General features: G+C 45.8%; 1 long non-coding RNA gene across 2 annotated transcripts in view; it reads left to right on the top strand.

The window, feature by feature from the left end:
* The window catches only part of LOC133266298 (uncharacterized), a 131,059-nt gene that overhangs the window by 41,340 nt on the left and 66,452 nt on the right, over positions 1-23,267 (top strand). Inside the window, exon 1 of one of the 2 annotated variants that reach the window (XR_009742306.1) lies at positions 6,186-6,334. The exons of the other annotated variant lie outside the window; for it this stretch is intronic. This is a non-coding gene — a long non-coding RNA (uncharacterized LOC133266298). Of the gene's footprint in view, positions 1-6,185; positions 6,335-23,267 lie in introns of those variants that run through there. 2 annotated transcript variants of the gene reach the window in all.

The raw sequence follows: 23,267 nt of genomic DNA, 5'->3' as shown, positions 1-23,267 counted from the left end.
TGAGCGACAGTTTTCATATCTTAAAATAACAAGCAAAAGTCCCAGCGACTCTATTCCCAGCACAATTAGTAAAATCAGATTAAAAAACAAAACAAAAACCCCACCCCAGACTACGATGAGTTTATATCCATCAAATACTAGAATCTATATGACTAATTCCCTGGGTATTTTAATCCACTTTTCTGAGATGTGTTTATTTTCTTTGAACGTAGAGGTGGGAAGCGTGGCTCTGCCTGGTGGGAGGTCAAACTGCTTGTTTCTGAGATGTTGAGGGTAGGATCCCACTGATGGATTGGGCCAGAGCTTGGCATGGACCCTGACAGTGTGATGCTCCTAATGTGAATGGATGTTTTCCTCCGAAATCAGGAGGGCAGATGGTCCTGCTGACCCACTGCCTTGCAGTCCTTTCTGCCTCTTCCCTGGTGGAGAAAATACCTCGTTAGGTTTAAAAGGGTTGGGAAAAAAAGGAGAGGGGAGGAAAACTCTCCTTTCCTCTGAGATAAAAACAAACAAAACAGAGAGGTCTGGAAGGATCTATTGGCTAGGTGAAGTCTTGTCCAGTGTGGTAAGAGCTGTCGTGTAACAGCCTGTCCCTTTCCTCTCTCTGAAGGTCCCAGCCCCACGCTTCCCACCGGTCCAGAGTAACATTTGGAGGAACCCGGCAGCATGGTCCTTTCAGTAGCTCCCAAGGATTTTTAGGATCATAGGATGTGTGGATGCCCAAAACCTTCTGAAGAACGTTGGCTGTGGATAAACGCATCTGGAAGTTCCTACCGTCTTTTTACCCTGTTTTTTCCTGGGTCACCTTGTGTCATTTGGGAAGGACGCCTCTCTGTCCTGAGGATTATAACAAACTGGTCCTTTACTGGAATACCTCCCCTTGTGTTTTCTCAAGATGAAGCCATTGCTTTACCCGGGAGAAGGATACTTTTTTCTTCTTCCAGAGCTTTTCCAGTGCAGCAGGCCTCATGTCCAACAGGTACGTAGATGGTTTTCTCATTCACTATTGAGTCTGCTTTGCTGATCTTTACAAGCTCAATTTGTGCTCTAGGGGCTAGAGGGAGACCTTATAATAGCCTTCCGGTACCTAAAGGGGCCTACAAAATATCTGGAGAAGGACTTTACAAGCGCATGTAGGAGTAGGACAAAGGGGAATGGTTTTTAACTGAAGGAGGGTAGGTTTAGATTAGACATTGGGAAGAAATTTTTTACTATGAGGGTGTTGAGGCACTTGCACAGGTTGCCCAGAGAAGCTGTGCCAGCCCCATCCCTGGCAGTGTTCAAGGCCAGGTTTGATGGTGCTTGAAGCAGCCTGCCCTAGTGGAAGGTGTCCCTGCCCATGGCAGGGGGTTGGAACTAAATGATCTCAGAGGTCCCTTCCAGCTCAAACCATTCTATGATTCTGTGATTGTGTTTCCATACCAGCTTCTACTAAAGGTAAGAACTTCTAAAGTCAGTTGAGGCTGGAAAGCACCACTGGGGATCATCTAGTGCAACCTCCCTGCTCAAATAGTCACCTAGAGCACACTGCTTAGGGTTGTGTCCAGATGGCTGTTGAGTATCTCCATGGAAGAAGATTCCACAATCTCCCTGGGCAACCTGTTCCAGTGCTCAGTCACCCTCACAGTAAAGGAAGTTCTTCCTCATGTTCAGTCCTTGGTGCGTGCTCCGAATGTGGCTTTCCCTCATTAGGACAGAGACCCCGTTTGAAATGTAGGTTTGTGTAGAATGGTAGGGTCAGCTTCTTCTGAAGGTTTGATGCCCTACCTGAGCCTTACATCTGAGGAGGGGGGTGGAGGTGCTCATATCTGCTGCTCCTTATTCCTTCTCCTGGGTCACTCCAGTCTCTCTTGGGCAGCTTCTTGCTAGGTTTGTAACAGCCAGCACCAGCCACGTGTGGATCAGCTTATTGGACTTCATTGTCTGCTTGCAAAGGAGGCGACATGAGCATTTAATCTGTTTTTCCTCTTCTTAATTTAACATTATTTCTGCTGAAGAATGTCATTTTGAGGATGATTTATCCCATTAAAAAGGGGGTGGCTTTAATTTTAAAATTAAAACTATTCCTATTCAATATAGACATGGATAACTCAATAGCTGTAGTGATAACAACCAAATTTGCATTTTTATAGTCATTCACAACGAGTTCTTGTGCAGGTGACAAGCTTTTCCATTTTCTCTAATACAAGAATGAGATCATTGTGTTGGTCTCTGTGGGTATCAGTTTGCTGCGAAAATCATCCTTTTTGGCAGTTGTGCTGGTTTAGGTTGAAACTGCTCATGTGTGTTGGTGAACAGATCACTCCTTCTGCAAGGTAAGGGAAAAGTTAGCTCTTTGAGTCTAGCTTTACTTATTTTTAATGTACAAAGAGGAGGTTCTGAAGGGAAGGGACTGAAAATGCTTGGCCATACATTTATTCTGCATTCCTGTCAGCACTTGTGAGGCGTTAAAAGCTTTATCTTCTTGCTTCATAAGCATGATTTCACATCAGATTAAAGGAAGGAAATGGCAGATAGAGCGTGTGCAGCGAGGGGGGGAACAAAATGAGCCACCTCACTCTTAAATTTGGCTGTGACACATAGGCCAAATGGAGATGGGAGACAAAGATTGGGGATCAGAAGGTTCTTTCTTTTAACTAGTGGGAAAGTCAAGTATGTACTGTGCCTGTAAGAGAGGCTAGAATTAACCATGGCAATTTGGACACGGTAGGTGAAAAGCAGCGTTGTGGCAGGTTGGTGGGGATGGTTGATGGTCAACCCCTGTTCTGTGTGGTCGTATGTCAAGACAGGACCTTCTCTAGGAGCACTGCCTAGAGGCTCAGCAGCATCTGCAAGGTCTCACCGCTCAGGGATGATGGAGAACTTCTGATATTGCTTGCATGGGCTTTGTGCTCTGCTGCAGAGGCAACCCCTGGGACTGGGGTGTTCAGCATTTGACTTCCCCCCCCCCACTGAACCTTACTCCTGCTTTACTCACTGGGCATGCTTCAGTCCAGCTCAAATAATGTAGAAAATACACTGAAAAATGATTATATTTCTTCTGCATGATGCCTCTCCTGTACTTCAGGAGGCTTTCTCTGATGGCCGAAATAAGGGTAGCTGGGAAACCTGCATTCTGCACCTGACTTCTCCAGTGACTATCTGTACCTCTGGTGAAGTTAACAAATAATTTTTGTTTGCTTGGGTCCACTTGTGAAAGCTGGTAGCGTTGTGTATAGCGGTATTCAGGTTTTCTCCCTTAGCCTTTTGTCCTTCAGCACATAAAAACTATTTATTAAACCCAAATAAATGCTGCTGCAGTTCACCTGGGCTCACCAAGCCAGACTCCGTGCTTGTTTAGATCTGCTGCAAAATGCCTATTTGCAGCTCAGGCTTATGTTACTGTGGGTTGGGCAGCAGAATTGGAGTCACCCACTGAGATGTCCTTGGCTGGGTTTTCTGATAACTCGGTGTCATTGTTTAGACCCAGGCTGTGACTGAGGGCAGGATGAGGAGGAGAATGAAAAGAATGTAAACCCCATGGGTTGCGATAAGAACAGATTAATAACGAAAATAAAGTAAAATATAGTGATAATAAAATCCCAACAATAATGATAATAACATTAAATAACAAGAGAAGAAATGAAAGTTCAGAAAACACAAGTGATGCACAAAACAGTTGCTCACCACCCCACTTACTGATACCCAGCCTGACCGGAACAGTGATCGTTGTCTCCCAGCCAACTCCCCCCAGTTTATATACTGAGCATGACATGGTGTTTTATGGAATACTGCTTTGGCTAGTTGGGGCCAGGTGTCCTGTCTCTGCCTTCCTCCTGGCTTCCCCTCCTCACTGGCAGAGCATGAGACTGAAAAGTCCTTGATCAGGGTAAGCACTGCTCAGCAACAAGTAAAACATTGGTGTGTTATCAGCATTGTTCTCAGGCTGAAGCCAAAACACAGTACTGCACCAGGTACTAGGAAGAGAAATAACTCTTAACAGCTGAAACCAGGACACTTGGGCATCCCAGGATCCCACCATCTTCCCAGCCCTGCTGAGTCTTCTGTTGGTGGAGTCAAAGGGAAGGCATGACCGGTCTCTGCAGGAGCTGGCCCTGTGTGAGCAGGCTGGTGGGTACCGCTATAGAGCAGCCCCAGTGAGGGCTTTGCTCAGGGCCTCTGATCTGTGCACCAGATTAAGAAGTGACTGAAAATCCAGGATTTGGCTGTGTCTTTGCTTGGGTCTCAACCCTTCGTTCAGAGAAGAGTTTTTTCTTTCCCTTAACCTGAATTAACTTTCACAGGTGGGCAAGCCCCACTGTGTGGGTTGATCAGGAAAGTTGTTCAGCCCGTTTTTCTCTCTTGGGAGTACAGAACAGCTTTCCCATCACCAAAATTCCTGGTGTTGTATTAACTAGCTCCTAGCAACTTCTAAAGCACCTGAGAAAGAAGAATCACTGGCAATGTGAGTGTTTTATCCACAATGAAAGCAAACACCATTCATATCTGAAGTCTTTTTTTTTTTTGTGGCCAATTGTTTGATAAAGACGTTGCAAACCAGATCTCTGCTTGTTCCTGTCAGTTGTGAAAAGGTCCTTTGTCAGCAGTGCATTGTGGTGGAATGAGCTTTATCTTCTGTATGTAGCTATCAGCTTAGGCTTTCCTCCTTGCAGTCAAAGAAAATCCTAATTAGAGCCCTAGAAAAACCTAATTAGAGCCCTGAACACTTCTAGAAGGCTTGCAGGGTATGGGCAAAATGTGTTTATTGGTCTCCTCCTAGCCCTTGTTGCTCAGCCTTTTAGGCAGAGCATCTCTATAATTTGATGTGAGGGAGTTGCTTGGATTTCCTCATGTTTAGAGAGCTACAAGAGTTGTAATCACTGCTTGTACACAGATTTCTTCATGGATGTTGAGTGCGAGAATAGGTGTTAGCTGCAGCTCTGGAGTACAAGCAGTGCTCAAGGTCACCCAGGAAGATGGGGTATTAAGTTGCTGTGCTCCAGCGGTGCAGTCTGTTTGGTGCTTCTGGAGCTGCCTGAAGATCTGACAAAACCTGCCCAATACCTGGGTAACCTGGAGCAGCCCCAGTGGTGCTTGCCCTCTGCGCTGTGTGGGCCTGCGCTGACGCTGAGCAAGGAGAAAAGCTGTGGTTGATGTACCCCAAATCTTGCGTTCTGCATTGCCCCTTTGGGGCAGCTTCAAAGGGACTGTTGATATAAAGGCTTTCCTCTTGGTCGGCACAAGCACCTGGGCTGGGGGAGCTGCCAGGTTATCCCTGGGTGCAAGTTAAAAGATGAACTCCTTCAGCATTTAAAGTGCTTACTGATAAAATAGCAATGCCTTTCAGTCAGGGTGCAGAGTGTTGGGTCAAAATGTCCTTTGGGGGTAGGTCTATGGACAGATGCATGTTATCAATTAAAAAAATAATACAAAATGCCTCAGGTTGGCTTCTTGTGAGTGTAATGTGAGGGTGTGTGTTTCGAAAGCACATAACTGATTACACAAATCACAGATGGGCTAAGTCAGTATTAATGATGGTTGGATGACAGTGAAAAGCAGCCTTGGCACATTGCAGGGATATTCTTGTCATGACTAACCCCTCTCACTCTCACCCCAGAGGAATTTTTTAGTGCCCAGCACAGACAGGCACTGAAATTGCAGGTTTGCAGAAGTTTTCAAATCTCTCCCCAGCTGGCAGCGAATACAGGAATTGCAAGTATTTATTGGTTTAAGGGGGGGCAAAATAACCTCAGAGCTATAAAGTAAATTTGACAATGAAGGTTTTTTTAGGGAGTCTTCCTTTCTTTATGGTTGTGTGAGTCGAATGTATTGAAGCTTGGCAGAGGAAGAGGATTTAATCTACAGGTGCTGTCTCTAGCTTGATGGTTTCCTGCTTCTAAAATTACTCCCAGTTCTCTGGAATCGGGGCTGAAACTAGTTTCAGGTTTCGGTTTGCGGGCAACCTGCCTCACCACTTCAGCAGGCTGGATTTGTAAGGGTTGGGGGCAGCAAATGTGAGTGCTTTTAAAGGTTCTTGTCTTGGCTGCCAAAAATCCATTTGCTACTTCTAAATTATTTATGACTGAAACTTCATATTCACGTCTTTCTCTGCTTGAGAGGGAAATGCTGAAGCCACTGATGCTGAAATTTGGCTTTGATCTTTCTTTTTCTGTCCCTTTCTTCCCTCGTTGATTGGAGGGGACCCTGCCCAGGGTGAGGGATGCTGGTGTACCTGCACTCATCCTGCTGCTTTTGACCCCAGGACCATGTTTTAGAGGACATTGACTTCTGTGCACCTGACAGTAGCAAGAGCCAACCTTAGCAAAGCAAATTCATTGTGGATCTCAGTCATTAGGTTATGCTAAAACCTTCGACCCCTTTTGCAGCATGCGTTTTCACAGAGGGCCTGTCCCTCTTTTCAGGTGCTCGCTAACAGCATCTCAGTGTGTGCCATTCGTGCCCAAACTTTGTGCCCTAATTGCAGGAAATGTAATTGGAGATACACAAAACCATACTTTTATTTCTATAAGTAAACAAATATATTTTTTAAGAGCTGGAATAATTCTGCTAGCATGTTTTGAATGGTCCTCTATTTATCGCTTCAAGATGTTGCTCGGCACTTTATATTGACAAAACCATCCTAGTAATTACTTTCAGAATAAAGATCTTTCTTAATGTGTGATCTTTGCTTTTTCCCTGAGTGCCTGCATCTGCAGGTGCTAGTTTATTATGCACAGAAAATACTTAACTATCTGCTGAATCACCGTGCTGCTTCAGGTTGCAAAGAAGCAGTGAACTATCACAAGACGTATCCTTGCTAAAGCCAGCAACGCAAGAGTATCTGCTTGTCTCCTGAATCCTTTGCATTGCTTTGAGGGGCTCTGCAGAGCTGAAGGTGTTGACAAGCTGTTTTCTTGGGCTCCCATCTGCTGAGCAGCATTATGTGGATTAATACCGAGGAACTCGCAGTGAAATTTGTCTCATGCCACGAAAATGTAAAGCCTCCAAAGCTGGCTGGCATCCCAAGGCTGTGAGAGGCCCTTGGAGGGGCTGGTGGTGAAGGTGGCAGGATTTGCACTGTCCTGGAGCTGTTAACTGGACATGATCTGAGGGGTTTGTAATGTTTGCAGCAGTTCAGAAGCACAAAATACTGGTTTGTGCAATATTTTTACCCCAAGGGTGTTCCTTGAGTTGGAATCAATCTCCCACCAATCCTCCTGGTTTTTGCCTTGCAGTATTTTGGGGATGCTGTGGCTTCGCCCGCTTTGCTTTTGCAGGAAACCATCATTACACCACTTCCTTTTTACCTTTGCAGTGTTAAAGCCAGGAGATGAATTAGAGACCCGAGGTTCTAGCAGCAAAAAGGGGCCTGAGTGTGTGTTCTGCTGCTCTGCAGTAAAAATCCTACATATTATTACACAGGTTATCATAGGCAAGTTGGGGGATGGGGCACAGATGCATCCCAGCCCTGGTGCATCTGGAAGGTGGACCCTTGCCCATTGTCCAGTTGTGAGGTCCATCTCCGTATCAAAACCCCAGTTTTCATGGCCAAAGGCATTGATGGAGGCATTCACTAGGATGCTGAATGATGGTGGAACCCCCATGCTGCCCCATCTCCTTGTGGGCTACGGGGATGCTGAAGTGCCATCAACTTCCTCGCTGTCATCATCTCTTGGTTTTCATGAAGCTTTTTGTGAAGGAGCAGCTCTTTCTGCTGGGGTCCTTGTGCACTTTTATCCAGGATTGCATTTACGTCAGCATCAGGTGGTTTTCATTTAATCTTTGCCCTGCTTAAAAATTAAATACTGAGGTACTAGAAAGAGAAGTAGTCTCCCAGATAAACATTTTTTCCCTACGCTCCTCTGTAATTCATGGGGGAGCTGGCTTACCCAGCTTGCGGATGACTAAGGAGGAAATTCTTTTTTGGTTAGGATAATGCTGAGAGTTCACTGGAATTTTTTTTATCATGGGTTTATCACTTCCTCCCTTCGAATTCCTAGCTCTTATGTGCAGTGCAGGAGAAAAAATAATGGTGACCACAAGTTATGGAATTTGCCTTCTGTGGAAAAGATGCTGAACAGCTAAATGGTGCTCTCAGGTCTGCTGTAGTTTTCATGGGGGATTTGCTTCATATCCAGTTATATAAACATGCTGGGTAAGAGTCATGAATATTCTAGCAGCTACCATCTTTCAAATGTGGGGTGTTTTTTATGTTGGAGTTAATTAATGCTCATATCTCTTGAATATAGGTGAGTGTAAGCCCGTTCATCATACAGATGGGGAGGAGGTTTGGATTTATGGCAGGTCTCTGAGAGATGGCAGGGTCAAAGTTAAGTTTATGTGTAAAGAGTTTCTGGTTCATCTTGTTAATCTCCATGCCTCCCTTTTTTATAGAGGGGATCTGGATGTATGTCTCTAGAGAACACAGATGGAGCTTGGCCAGAGAGACCCTGCCTTTCCGTTAAACACGTGTTTATTCTTGCAGTGTTTGCCTCCCGGTGGTGTTAAAATGATCCTTCTGCAAAGGCTTGACATGCTGCTGAAAAGCTTTGACACTGCAAAGCATTGTTTACTTGTGAAAGTATTATTATATTTTGAATATCTATTATTCATCTTGTGTGCTAAAAGTGACATTATAGCTTGAAATTGCTCTTAGGTTTCAGAGCTTTGAGGAAAAGCTGGTTTTTGTCCCGGGCTCCTGTGACAGTGCTTTACCCTTTGTATCTCTGTAGTCCCCTTTTATGAATTGTGAGTGACAGCAGGAAAGTATAAAAGAGCGCAGAGGAGCTGGTTTTGATGTTCATAAAAGGCTTTGATAAAAGATGCAGCACGTAGACTTGATATTATTTCCTATTTTTAACTTCTTAAGAGCGTAAAGCGCTCAGATCCAATATTTATGTAAAGGGGGGAAAAGGGAAGCTGTATTTCTTCTCTTTTTTTTTTTTCCTTCTTCATTTTTCTTTTTTAGGAGCAGATGAATTCAATTGGAAAAGTGTCTCTTCTGTGCCCCAGTAAAATTTTGCTTTCTTCCATAAAGCATCTATGTCTGTCTTCCATGAAGCATCAGTAAAGCTAACCCCATGGCATTAACGGTGTAGAGAGACCAGCTGCAGTTTCAAAGGCTCCTTGGACGTAGGCTTATGCCTTCAATCTCATGGGTCCATCTGTCTCCTGTGGACCCACCAGCTGTGGGGTGTGCATGGCAAGGCGTGTGCTTCCAATAATAGGTCTCTCCCCCTGAGACCCAGAGAAATAAAATATGGGAAAGCCATGGCAGCTCTCCTTCTTTCTCTAAAAGTCAGATCACCGTAAAGGCATCTTTGTAATGAGTAGTTTTGCTTGCTCCATGGAGATGAGAGGCTCTGTGCAGGCTGGGTAATTGGGGTTTTCCTGATGAAAGTGCTTGTCATTGTTTCCAGCCTCCATGTTGCAGTCTCCTCTTTAATCTTGTTGTCAAGCATTGGCGTGCTTGCAGTAGGCCTGTGTAGTCATGCATATTCATGTGCATGTACACATGAACACATCCATAAACCATAAATCAGGTGCTTTCCTATATGCGTGTGCATATGTGTGAGGAGGAGTGTGTAGCGCATGCAGGTATGACATTGGCATGGCCATTTGTGCAGTTGAGTTCTTCATCCGTGCAAGGGCCTTCATGCTTGCTATGGAGACTCCTAATGATGGCAGCATGCAGACCTGACATTGAGATCCACCTGATAACAAGTCATTCTCATGCTTAACACCACATTTTTTACTTTATTGGGGTGAAATGCATTGAAACACCCTATTCAGGGGAGAACGGGTCCTGTTGTCCCCGGAAGAACTCCAGGACAGAGCAGTTTTGCCAAATCCCACCTTGCTGCAGTGCTGATGAAGAGTTTTATCTTGATGGGATGAGCACAGTGATACCTGTCAGTGAGTTCTTCAGCAACTTGCATTCATCCAAGTGGCTGTTCAAGTCAAGTGTTGGGTTTGAAGTAGATGGACTCATGCAAAGACATCCCAACTGGTCACCTATCTGAGGTGAATAAGCACCTCCTGCACAGTTCCTCATGCAGGAACTTTTATGTGAAACCTGAAAAACAAAGGGAGTTACCAGCCTTGGGTGGTCATCAGAAGATGCTGAGAAGTGTGCTTGCACGGTGACTCCCTGCACTTGCGGTTCCTCTGGGAGCTTGCAAAGCTGGACACTGAGCATCTACCATGTGAGATGCTCTTTTGGGGTGTGTTGGCATAGCATTATGCCTGCTTGATGACCTTGCCTCTCATGTACACCTTTGCGGTGGTGAATCCTCAGTTATAGCTCAAATTGAAGACTCCAGGAGCGTTTAACTGCGCCCACACATGACTTTATACAGTGAGTAAATTAAAATCATCACACCTGAAGCATAGTCTAGTTTTTTTCTTGGCAGTGGGTAACACCATGCACAAGAAGGTGCTGTCATCCTCTGCTGTGTGACTTGCTGGACTTGGCTGGTTTATAGCAGAAGTGTGTTGGCACATACAGGTGTCTTTTCAGCTTCTGACAGGTTGTCCAGTTAGCCAAAATTTTTGGGTATCCTCAGTTATTCTGTAAGTTGTGGCAGGACTTCATTATGCCATTGCAGTAGATACTGTGTTGAACTGGAAAAGCTGTTGCTGAATCCAGGAGAGACAGAAGGGACCGGTCAGGGTAGGACTTACTGAGCCAGAGCGACACCATGCCGTGCCTCACTGTGTGATAGCATGGGCTTGGACCCCCGGAGATGTTTGCACCCTCCTTTGCTGCATGCTGTGCCAGCTGAGGGTTTTCAGTTGTGTTTCCAGAAGCAGTCCATCAACCTTGCTGCAAGCTGGGCAGGAGCAGGCTCTGGAGCACACAGAGGCTCCCCAGAACCTGGGGCTCCGTGGCATTGAGCAGAGCTGTTCCAAAACATCTGATGAAACATGGACCTTGGCTGGTGGGACCTGCGGTTCCTCTTCTTTTGAAAGAAGCTGGGAAAGGTGCCCCAAAACAAGCACCGGAGAAAGTGTCCAGATGAAAGGTCTGGTGAGCATCAGGGTCCCCTCTGCCATGTTTTCAGGCTCTTCTGTAATCAGCTGTCATTTGGGGATCTGGGCATATTGGACTTCAGTGAGTATGGATTGAAACTTAAACAAACACTGACTCTTCTATAAATATTTAGCTCACACTGTTTAGGAGCTGCTGGGAGCAGGAAACAAAATAAATTTGGAGTTCATGACTGTCTAAAAAAGCTGCCGGAGGATGGCACCCAGTCACCAGATTGGCTGGCACGTAGTTTTGAATAGCTATTTCTCCCTGTTTTTTTCCTGAAGAAAGCGATGTATTTAAGCATCCTTTGCCGACACATGAGTTTGCATTCTTCCAGTGTTTCCATGGCTGCAATGGGGATTGCGATCAATGTAAAGGTCTTCTTGGTGCATTGAGCTGGGTGCCCCAGAGGAACCATGGTAAATGGGTGATATTCTGTTGCCCTTGTATGTTTTTCTTTGCAAATTCAGACTGGTCATCTGGAGTTTTGTGTGGAAGGGAGGGATGTGTCCCTGTGTGCTTTTATCTGGCCACCTTCATACCAGGACAGCAGCTCACACCCGGGCTGGCTGCTGACTAAGGAGTTGGGGTCCCTGTAGGGCTTGTGTAGACAATGCTAAATCTTGGGCTACCACATTGTTCCTGCTCTTGCAAAAGTCTCGATAGGGACTAGACCTATCTCTGTCAGCCTTTTTTGCCTCTTAAAATATGAAGATAATATCCTTTTTTTGACTTTGCAGAGCTCTTGCAAGAATGGGAAAGAATGAAACATGCTGATAAGAAACGGTATCAGTAACTGAGATGGGCAGAAGTACATGTGCTTTGAATGAGCAGGCAACTTCACCATGCACAAGAGTCCGGGTTTATTGATCAAAAAAGAAGAAAAAAGATCAATCATTGGTTATTTTCCTTCTCTCTCCCCTTGCTCTTGTAATACGAAGTACTCGCAGTTGGACTAAATGATGGCTGAACGTCCCTTCAAACTGAACTGTCATATTCTATCATATCCTATCATATAGTATTGTATCCTACCAATATAACAATAAACACAAAATATTTGCATGCCCTGTGAGATGCTTTGCAACCACTCGCATCACCCCTATCCCTGGTTGCAGCATCCTGGGTTTTCTGTATCAGGAGGCTCAACATGCGCTATCCCTGTGGTCGACTGTTTTGCCTGAAAGATTAATGACAGAGACGCAAATGTGGGGGTAGGACAGGTGAGAAGAAAGTAAAATCCTTGTTTGTCAGCTGCTTGAACCACTTTTGGGGTTTGAAAGAAAATGTCAGTGTTTGAGTTGGAGGTGGTGGCGAGCTTGATGGTTTTTCTCTTTCAATAGTTTCTTTTAGTGCCCTTCCTAATTTAAAAGGAGGGGTTTAAATTATTAATGTTTCACCTCCAAAGCAGAGGGATTCCAAAGCCTTTGGCAAATCTCTGTTAAAGCATCTAATGTAGAAAAAGGCTTCATGCTTTTTCCCAACTCTGTCTTTGACAGAAGCCCCTCCTCGTGTCCATGAGAAGCACTAAATCTGTGGAGGTGGACAAAGAGCTTGATTTATGGAGGAGGTAATTTTCTGTGATGGTGTTTGGCCAAAAAACATCAAGATGATAATGTTTTTTATTTTTTGGCATTGCCTGTGCAGATCTCTGTGTTCCTGCCTGTTGCTGAAGCAACAGTGCTGTGGGTCAATACTAATGCTTGGTCTGGGGTGCTCAGGTGCTGCCTGAGAAGGATAGGTGCCCTTACCTGGTCATTTTGGCAGCATCCTGGAGGTGAGAGATAGCTGAGGCTTCAGGTACCAGTCCTCACCAAAGCTCCAGTTAGATTTCAAGCCTCCTGTTAGATTTACAACACATTTGCCCTCTAAACTTCCCTGTTCACTTTGGGTATTTGTCCTGATTTTGTACCAGATCTCCTTGCTACTTGAACTGAAGAATAAAGTAGTATAACTTTGACTCGGGGCAGCTGTCCAAGGGATATATTGGGATACACTTGGCCTTTCAAAAGAAGGACTTTAGTCTCCAGCCCTGTCAGTCGCTCTGGCTCCTGGAAGTTTTCCTTCCAAATGGTTACTTCAAACCTCAGAGAAGAAGTTTGTGTTTTTTCAGGGCTATGATTAATGCCATTTTTACGCTTCATTGCAAAATGCCGCACAATGAATGAGACCAGCAGGATGGTGGTTTATGGGTGGGAGGAAAGAAAAAAGTCATCAAACAAACACTTTCAGACTGTTTTGGAAGAGGGATGCGTGTGTGCACGTTATATAATCTCCTGCAAACTGTGGGGTTGCGTTCTTGTTAAAAGGAAGGGGGTAGAAAAAAAGAAAGGCTTAAACCTCATCTGTGGAAGGAATGTCAGAAATAGTTGAGAAGTTGAATAATTACAGCCTTTTTTTGCACCAGGTCAGTGAAAGCTAATTCAGCGTGCAGGATTGCAGTGCAGTATGTGTTTGCAATTACAGGATGGTTGAAGCTGGAAAGGACCTCAGCAGCTTACCTGGTCCAACCTCCCAGCCCAAGCAGGGCTACCTAAAGCCAGTTGCCCAGGACTGTGTCCAAATGGCTTTGGACTATCTCCATGGATGGAGACTCCACAACCTCCGTGGGCAACCTGCGCCAGTGTTCAGTCACCCTCACGGTAAAATTGGGCGCAGTACATTGCAAGTCAGTCATAGGTTCCTGCTTGTTCCTAGTGCAGCTTGGAAAGTTTGGTGGGAGAAGTTGTCGTTTTGGGTTAGAGCTGGCTTGAGCATGCTGGAGACATGGGTCTGCAGCTAAACCCTATGGCTTGGGCTTGGTGGTGTTTAGTTGGGGATTAGGAGCTGGTTGGGCTTGGTGCAAGGTGCTAAAAATGGCCCCCTCGCTGGTGTGCAGGGAAGCTTACTGTGTGATGCTGGGGTGTCTGAGAGCTTGTGATCCTCTGGTTTGGTTTTGAGGCTGTTAGCTCAGCCTCCAGCTAGCTCTGCTGACTTGCTTCTCTTCCCTTGACACCATGTGCCTATTCCCAGTCAGCGAGTCACTTTGCCACAGGAATCTGGGACTCATTTGTCAGCGTAAAATGAGGCTGATTACACCTTTGAAGTGCTCAGCATCAGTGGAGCTGCAGCACCCGGTGCTTCCCCAGAAAGCCCTGTCTTGGTGGCAGACCCCAGGGAAAGGAGATGCCAAGAGGTTTACTGTGGTTTTGTGCCCAACATGTCCCCATCCTAGGGGCACAGAGGATGCTATTGCATGGAAGATATCACCTAAACTCTTATAGGGACATTGGGGTCAGCACAGATTTGCTTCCTGGTGGCTTCGTGTGCATCTCTCACACATGGAAAACAAAAGCAAAGCCTAAGACTGCTCTTGGGATGTGGCTCTTCTGCTTGGTCTCCATGTTTCTTCCTGTCCTCCCTCTATGGAAAACAGTAGCCCCTGTTTGTTGTCCTGGATGCATTTTTTTTTCTGTAAGCCACTTTCTTTTTGTGCCATTTTGGTTGCTGATAAGTGATGGGAATGGCAGGAATGAGGTGATGGCTCCCAGAGAATGCTCCCGCTATCCACAGACATGTTCCATCAACATGTTCAGCCCTTGTGCCAGTGACAGGGGTGTTTTCTCATTAAAAATAGAACACAGACAATGCCACTTCCCAAGGACTGTGATTTATCATTTAATAACAAGTGGTTACTCATTTCCTTCGGAAAACTTTCTGGAAGTGTTATTTTGCTTTCTCCCTTTGCTTCCTTTTTTTTTCAGTTTCCTTCAAAGCCCTGCATTACCCTTCAGAGCCACCGTGTCTGTTAAATGAAGTGTTCCCTTTTCTTTTATGGGAATCATATTTATGATTTAAAGATGATGAAAAAAACCAAGTCTTCACCCTTCAGGCATGAACTTTGCTTTGTAAGCTTTTGCAGCCCTGAAGTCCTAGCTCCGCCAAGGGAAATAGCAATGGGGAGACAGCTGGGTAGGTGAGACTTGAAGAAAAACGGTGGTGCTGGTGCTGAATACGGAATGGATGATCTGCTTGATCTGCCTTGTAAGAAAACGTCAAATAACTGCAGATCTTGCATCGTTTGGGTTGCCAGCTCTTAAGTGTGCTACCTCCTGGTGTAGCAAGTTCTCCTGGAGGATGGAGGGCTTGTAGAGCTACTAGGGAAACTCATAGCAAGTCTGGTATTTCAGTGATTACCAGAAAAAGTGCTGAAAGCTCTTGAGTCGTTCTTGAGGAAATCCTGACAGCTCGATAAACAAACTTGGGAAATGGGCTGAAGATGAAATCATTGTAAGTGGACACTTAAGAAGCTAAAAGAATTGGTTCACTGTGGATCAGGAAGGCATTCTGAGGGTCAGTAGCAGATTAGATGGTAGACCGCCGAGGATAAAGAAGATGAAATGCAACCAGAGACATTGCAAGTACTTGAGGTGATAGCATCTTCTCTGGCAGCTGCAGGGGTGGTTTAAAGATAAGGAAAACAAATCCAACAAAGCCAAGTGCAAAGCAGCGCTCTTGGAAATCAGATACATGTACCCAAAATGAGCAGTAGCAGGTGAACTGCAGAAAGTGATCTGGGAGCTGCAGTGAATCACAAGGTGGTTGTGAATCAGCAGTCGGATGCTGGTACAAGAAAGGCAGATCTTGAATAGCCCCCAGAAAAATGGCAAAGATAGTAATTCAATCTTGGTTGCCGTATAAAACCTCGCTTGATATACAGTACCCGCTCTCAGCCCCTCTGTTTTTAATATGAAAGCAGGAAGCTTGGGAAGGTGAAGCTTCTGTTTGGGAAACGTTACTTTTGAGGAATAGCTGGCAGATTTGTGTATGTTAAACCTGGGGGAAAACCAACCCAACCCGCAGGTGTCAGGCCATGGTTTGATGGGATACTGTCTTCAGCAATAATTTCAGAGCCAGGTATCTCTGCTCTCCTGGTGTTGGCTGTACTGCAGCTCATCATGAGGTGAGTTGTGTGGCCACAACCTGTATGTCCACACTGTGAGGTGAGACAAGGAACTTCTGTTAGCATAGAAAAAGCTGGGAAGTGTCCCCAGAATTATTTCAAAGTATGGCTATGCAGTTTTGCCCAGACAACAGATGGCATGCAGGAAGAAGGAGGTCAAAGGAGGTGATTCTGCTCCTCTACTCTGCTCTCGTAAGACCTCACTTGGAGCATTGTGTACAGTTCTGGTGTCCTCAACATGAAAAGGACATGGAACTGTTGGAACAAGTCCAGAGAAGGGCCACGAGGATGATCAGGGGACTGGAGCACCTCCTGTATGAAGATAGGCTGAGAAAGTTGGGGCTCTTCAGCCTGGAGAAGAGAAGGCTGCATGGAGACCTCATAGCAGCCTTCCAGTATCTGAAGGGGGCCTATGAGGATGCTGGGGATGGACTCTTCATTAGGGACTGTAGTGATAGGACAAGGGGTAACGGGTTCAAACAGGTTTAAACTTAAAAAAGGGAAGATTAAATTAGATACAGATTAAAGATTAAAAAGGGAAGAATAGATTAGATACACGGAAGAAGTTCTTTACTGTAAGGGTGGTGAGGCACTGGAAAAAGTTGCCCAAGGAATTTGTGAATGCTCCATCCCTGGCAGTGTTCAAGGCCAGGTTGGACAGAGCCTTGTTTTAGTGTGAGGTGTCCCTGCCCATGGCAGGGGGGTTGGAACTAGATGGTCTTAAGGTCCTTTCCAACCCTAACTATTCTGTGTTTAGAAGTGGAAGGAATAAGGGCAGGGAGAGGAGAGGTATTTGAGCACCTGGTATTGTTGAGACTTGAAGGGACTGTAGCAGATTTAAAGACATTCAGAAGGGTGGTGTGAGGAGTGCAGCACCTGATGTCTCTCCATGTCTGAGGGCAAGACTGGAAGGAAGTTGCATAGAGGGAAGTTCTTCTCTAGACTCTGTCTACCAACATCATCTCCATCATGCCAGGTAGCAGCAGGGTAGGCTGGCACTTCTCAAAGTATAGGTTCCAGCTCCTGTTGGTGGTGATGAAGAATAATGAGTGGTGCTGGAGCTAGCCCAGAAAGCATTAGAAAACTCTTTGTTAGCAGCACAGCAACCCTTCCCGGATGGTGGGGTGAGTGGTGCTTGTCCCTGGGAACTGCAGCCGAGTCCTGCTTCCTTCTTGGCAGAGCTGCACTAGTGTTGCCTTGGAGAGCATCATGAAGACAAACAAGCCAAGAGAGGGTTTGGGATTGGGTGTCTGTTTAATGTCCATCCTGGCCCTGCATTCCTGCAGTGCTCGCATCCAGATTTTGGCATGACTTCTGCCCCTGTCAGTCCTGCTGAGGTCAAGTGTCTCAACACCTCCTGATACTCTGAATCCAGATTTCCAACATTACTACACTGCACTTGGGTTTTTTGGCTCTTGAGAGTAGTTTGGTTGACCACAAATTGGACACTGTGTACTGTGATGCAAAATGAAGATTTTCTCCCCTGCAGATGCTAAACCAAGTACCCCTGCAACTGCTGTCTGACAGAGATGTTACTTGGTTGGTGTCTGCAGCCAGTGGGAATGTTCTAGAGCTGTGCAAACCTAGATGATTCAAACTGATACTTATGATTAAATGCTAAATGCATGGTCTGTACTGCCCTACCAGCTGTACACAGGAGGGAAAAGAGGGGTTTTACTGCAAGAAGAAAGGATATTCTGGTATTGGTTGGTTGATAATGAGAACGTATATCATCAAAGCTGAAACAGTGTGTGCTGGGTTTTAAAATCACAGGAGGATATAAAAGTGCCTTGAAGAGGAAGATCATAGATAGGCAGACCTGCTGGATATGCCCGTCCTTTTTTTTTTTGTAGGCTGCAAAGCTTTCTCCTGTGATTTTCAGGGTTCCCTTGTCTTGCTGCATCCCTGTACAGCACAAAGCATAGTGTCTGTGCCCGCTGTCATGGAGGGTGTAGATATGAACTTTGCTAGGAAGATCTAGGCTTCAGTCCTAGTTTAGTTGATGCTAAAATTCCTCTGAAAAGAAATATAAATATATATAACATGTATAGATATGTATATACACATATATGTGTGTATATAAATGCTTCCTATGCTTGCTTGTGACGTGTGAAGTGCTGGCACTGCATCTTGACTTATGTTGATCTAGGTTGCTTAGAAAAAGAAGCGTGGTAATTTGTCTTAAAAGCGGCACAGAGAAAGTGAAGAAGAGAACAAGTAATTTGCTATTCATTGACTTTTCAAGGCTAACGGGCTGGGGCTTGCACTGAGAAGAAGTAAAATCACCAGGCAGTTACTACGCACCACATAACATCAAAAGGAGGAGCACCAAATGAAGTTTGCAAGATGGCAAGCTTGTGGCAGGACTGCTGATAGTGGAGCTTCAGAGGAGTTCAGTATGGTCAGTCAAGTTGTAGTGGCATCCCTGTCTTTCTAATGGGCCCCTTTTAAGAACTGAAAGGCTGCTCTAAGGTCTCCCCAGAGTCTTATCTTCAGGCTGAACAACCCCAACTCTCAGCTTTTCCTCACAGGAGAGGTGCTCCAGCCCTCTGATCACTTCTTCATCTCCTGGCATGCTTGCTTGAGGCAAGGCATTAGTGTGCTGAAAGCAGGGAGCCTCTGCCATCAACCACCAGTGATGGACTGGGCACTGCTCTCCTGGCTCTCTCTCCCCATTACTGTCCTCAGTTTTCCGCTTGCCTTCCGCCAGCTCCATGGCTGGGGGCTGCCTGTGACCATCCCCATGGTGAAGCCTTGTCCCAGCACCTTCTTCCACTCCTCCGCCCTTGATTTTCCCTCCCTCTCTGGCTGCTGGGTTGTTCTAATCGACTTTGGCTGCTGTCCCAGGAACAGCCTCTCAACACACACAAACCAGGAAGGCTAAAATAACACTTTAAAATTGTTAAATAAATAGTGATCGGCCTCTGCTTAAATGGGAAACGCAGCTTAATTTGTTAAAGGTTTTTTTGTCCTCCCTTGAACAGGGGATTCAGCTGGGCGTGTGTGAAGGTTTCTTGTAGCTTGTAATCTGCATGTCCCAGCCCCAAGTGGGCAGAGAAGGGTTATGTGACTCCGAGTTACTAAACGCTTACAGTAAAAGTGTAGTCATCCTGAACGGCATCCAAAGAGCTTTAGTTGTTTTTCTTTATTCTTTCCTTTTTTTACTTTTTCCTTCTCTCCCGGCAGGATGCTGCTGCGTCACTTGCATTCTTCACCCCAGCTGCCTTGTTGGGAAGGCAGAAATCCTCCAAGCCTGGCTGTAACTCTTTCCAGGCTGCCAGCAGCAGTCCAGGCGCTTATCCTGCTCTGTTCCCTCTCCAAAAGCTTTGTGCACAGGGCAAGCACATCCCCTTTCCCCCAGCAGAGGAATGGGTGCCTGCACAGGGAGAGGTGCCCGTCTTCCTGACACCTGAAAAACACTCATTTCTCTCTTGCTGCTTTTCCGATCTTGAGCAAAAAACAGAGTAACACTTACCGTTGTGTGAGAGAGTGAGGATGGGAAGCTCTGGATAAGCCTTTGGAAAATATCCAGGGAAAACCGGCTGTTGGCAAAAGCTTCTCTGAGCGGGAGCAGGGATTCACTTGGGCACCAAAATGAGTGTGCCAGGGTGAGAAATTCATTCCTTGGGAAGGACACAGGAACTGGACGCTTCCCAGTACATGAGTACCTCCTGAGGCTTATCCTGTGGGAGCCTGGAGAGGTGGCACTGAAGCTGGTTCTCTTTTGTGCCTTGGTGCTGGATGGGCTGTCCTTACCCCTTCCTGCTCTTTAATCCTTCTGTCATCTTTCTGAAGGTGATTCTGTCCCTGCCTGCCTATCCGGTCAGGATCGGTGCATGTTGTCCTGCTGCCCACATGCAGAATACATTAGTGTGTCTTTCCCAGGCAGTTCCAAAGGTATCCTGAGGCTCTTTCCATTGGAAAGCAAGATGTTCTCCATGACTGTGCTGGCAATCACCTCTCTTAAGCAGCAAAAGGTGCCCCACTAGGTTATTTTAGCAAGGGAGGGATACAGAAGTCGCTGTGGTGGCTGGGGCAGCTGCTGAGTCATTGTTGCCAGCGATGGGCAGGGGTGAAAGCAGCAAAGTGTCTGCCCCCTGCAAAGCCTGCACCCAGGGTCAGCCTCTTCTGCTGCTCCATGCAAGTCAAGAAAGTGTGGCAGCAAGTGGGTTTCTTTACAGGTCAGTAACTGTAGTCAGCTCTCCCAGGCTTTCAGAGGGACTATTCCTGAGGAGGGGTGGTTTCTATGCCAGCTCTGTGGAGGTTGCAGGGCTCTGTAGTGAAGCAACAAGCTGTGGTCCCACAGGGTACAGTTCTGTGCAGAGCCACAGGGATCCAGCTTTTTGTTTTCTTCTGGGTTACAGCTTCCCCCCATCCCTCCCTCATCCATGGCAGGGTGCGTGGACCACACTGGTCTCACCTTTCTCCATCACTCCTTGCTGCAGCACCATCCGTTTGGGTGAGTGATGCAGGAGATGCACCCTTACACTGGGACCTGCTCCTCTCCCTCTTTTTTAAATGCATTATCCCAATTCATTGTTCTCAATAGTAGAAACTTTGTGTTTTTGGAGACAGTTGTTTCTTATTAACTAGCTGATCTTCATATACCCAAAGCTGTTCATGTAAGGATGAGCTGTGAGTCAGAGAGGGGTTTTGTCGTCCTTCCACGCTAGATATGAGGGCTGCCAGGGTTATCTGTCTGACTGTCTGAATGCGTGATGAGAGCAGAGTAAAACTGCAGTCATGGCCTGGGCAGGGATACCTAAAATTAACATCAAAAGAAAAGGAAGGAGCTGTCTGAATACAACCTGCAAGCCTTTAATTCTTTGTGACAGTGATACCCCGAGCCTGGTTATCTCGAGCATCACTGTTCTTGCAGCTGATTCTGTATGGGAAGAGGAAGGTTTAATAGAAGGTATAATAATCTCTCTCAGATGTTTTGATTTTTTTCCCTTTTCATTCGAAACTGTAAGTGCAGTTTCCTCCACTTTGAACAGGTCTTTTTATGTTTGGCTGCCTTTCAGATTGGGGAGACTCATGTTTCTTCAGTATATAAAATGAATCTGGCAGCCTGGTTTTGTGCTTCAACCTCCCAAAGAGACAAGCAAGCATAAAGCAAGAAGATTCACAGCGTACTATAGCGCTCCACTTATTAAAAAAGTAGATAATAAAATCCTCTGTGAACATCCTGTTTCAGCCCTGCAGTAAAACTCACCAGTCAGTAAATGGGGGATCTCCTGTTCCCATGGAGAAAGGCAGTTGCAGACAGACTTAAGAGGTTGCTGTGGGAAAGGGAAGGGGATCAGAAAGATCCACTCTTGGCCTTGCACACAAAGGTTGCCTTGGATTGCAGTCACATGTTGTAGTTCAGCTGATCTCGCTCATGCCAAAAGGGGAAAGATTTCTAGGACTTGCCTGAACCCCACTGAACTGGTTTAGGGAATTCATTCCAAGAAAATGATTTACTTTCTTTTTTCCTTTTATTTTCCCCAGCTAGTTTTCTCTTAGATCCAATTGCATGGACTCACCAGGTCAGGGGAGCCAGGGGGAACTGGGACAGGACCACCTCCTTGATGGTATCTGGCCATTGGCTGAATTTAACTGTGATTTAATGTTGCACCATTGACGAATGTCTTCTGGCTTTTCCCTGCTGAGGATGAAGCAGTCTCTTAGGTACCCAAATTTGGGATGCTGCTGAGCTTTGTAAATCATATCCGATGACCTAGTTGTGCCAAGCATTTTAGGGCAGAAGCACTTGAAAGAACATCTGGGGGTTAATTGCAACCCCCAGGCACCTCAGATGAGCTGACAAGCTGGTGTTGGTGGAAACCTCACTGTGCATGTGTCTGTGTTCAGTAAACACTGTTGGCCAGGTCAAGCGCCTTGTCTTGGGTACACCTTTGTGTGTCCATGCTGGGGAGGGTGTTCAGGAGACCCTCATATGGCTGGACATGATGTGCAATTACACAAAATGCACTGCTTTGGTTTCACAGAGCTGGTATTTAGGTAGATATGTATGTTACATGCGTTATACAGAGCTTTCTGAGGCAAAGCCAGTGTAACAGGTTTAGCTCTCCTCCTGAGCGGTTTTCTCAGGGCTTAAGGTTTATTTCTGATCTCTATAAAGTGTATCAGGTCCTTAGGTTTCAGAGGGCCCCGCTTCTGAAGGGTCTCAGAAAAGACAGGTATTGAAATGCTTTTCCTTTTCCATGACATTTTCCATGTCATTGTGCCCATGCGTGTGCTGGGTCTGGCTGGCTCTGAAGAGCTTCTGGGCTCACAGTCCCTGGGAGTGCCACTGCCCAGCTCAAGCCATTCTCTTGCAACTGTGGGACCCCATATGTCTTTAATTATTGGGGGAAATTCAACTACTTGTAAACCCCCCAGAGCTTTTCGTTTTGAATGGGCTGGTGATTATTTTCCTTTTTATTTATTTAGGGTTTTCTTAACCCAAAACATTATGGATTAGGGCTGCTGAATGAAAAATAAGCAGTGAAAAGGATTTATTTTCTTAATTTCGGTGAAAAAGCCTATCTGTGTTTCTTGGGTGAGGCAGAATGAAATACTTGCCACTTCCCAAGCTTCCTGTGCTGCCTTATGGCATCACAAGCTTTGTTCGCAGCACCCGGTGCTGGAGATGAAAAGCTTTGGTGCGTGCTTCCTTCGGGGCAAAATGGATTTCTGCTCAAAAACCTCACTTCTAGGGACTGAGGTTTTTAAATGCTTAAAAAATGAGGCTTGTACCTTATCTCTTGGGAGATCATTGATGGATCCATTTCTCAGAGCGATATTTTATTCAGTCCTTTAATGCTATGCCACTCCCTTCATTCAGATGCCTGGAGTCTTTTATCATGTCTCCTCTTAGTCATTGCTTAGCCAAGTTGAGCATATATTAGTTCTTTTAATCTTTCCTCCTAACTCAACTGTCTTTAATCATCCTTCTTGATGTCAGAGTGTTTGATGCCCACTTTTAGGGAAAACAAGCCTAGGTTTTTATTCTGGGGTGCGTGTGAATCGCTTGGGAAAGGTCCCAGGAGAGCAGCCCAAGCTTGGCGGCCAATTGCCCATGCTCATGCCTGGATCTCTCAAAAGCTCCTTCGAGCGTCTTGATGTAGGGGAAGATTTCTGGCTCACCTCATGCACCACTGGACTTGGCACCCTGTGGGGTTAATACCGTGTTTATTTGTTGGGTGTAGGCAGCAGCACCCCCTAAGACGTTTCGTGGGTTGTGTTTCCAGGGGCACATTTCTCTGGGCATCTGCAGGAGGGTGCAGGTGCTGATGGTGTTTATGGAAAACAGGCCCAGAAAAGTTACTG

Source organism: Pezoporus flaviventris, unplaced genomic scaffold, assembly GCF_033815535.1.
Source record: "Pezoporus flaviventris isolate CSIRO_AGI_PZ_B2104156 unplaced genomic scaffold, CSIRO_AGI_Pfla_v1 ptg000007l, whole genome shotgun sequence".
In the NCBI taxonomy this organism is placed as follows: domain Eukaryota; kingdom Metazoa; phylum Chordata; class Aves; order Psittaciformes; family Psittacidae; genus Pezoporus; species Pezoporus flaviventris.
The sequence above is the reverse complement of the archived record's forward strand: the minus strand, read 5'-3'. Positions and strand labels throughout refer to the sequence as shown.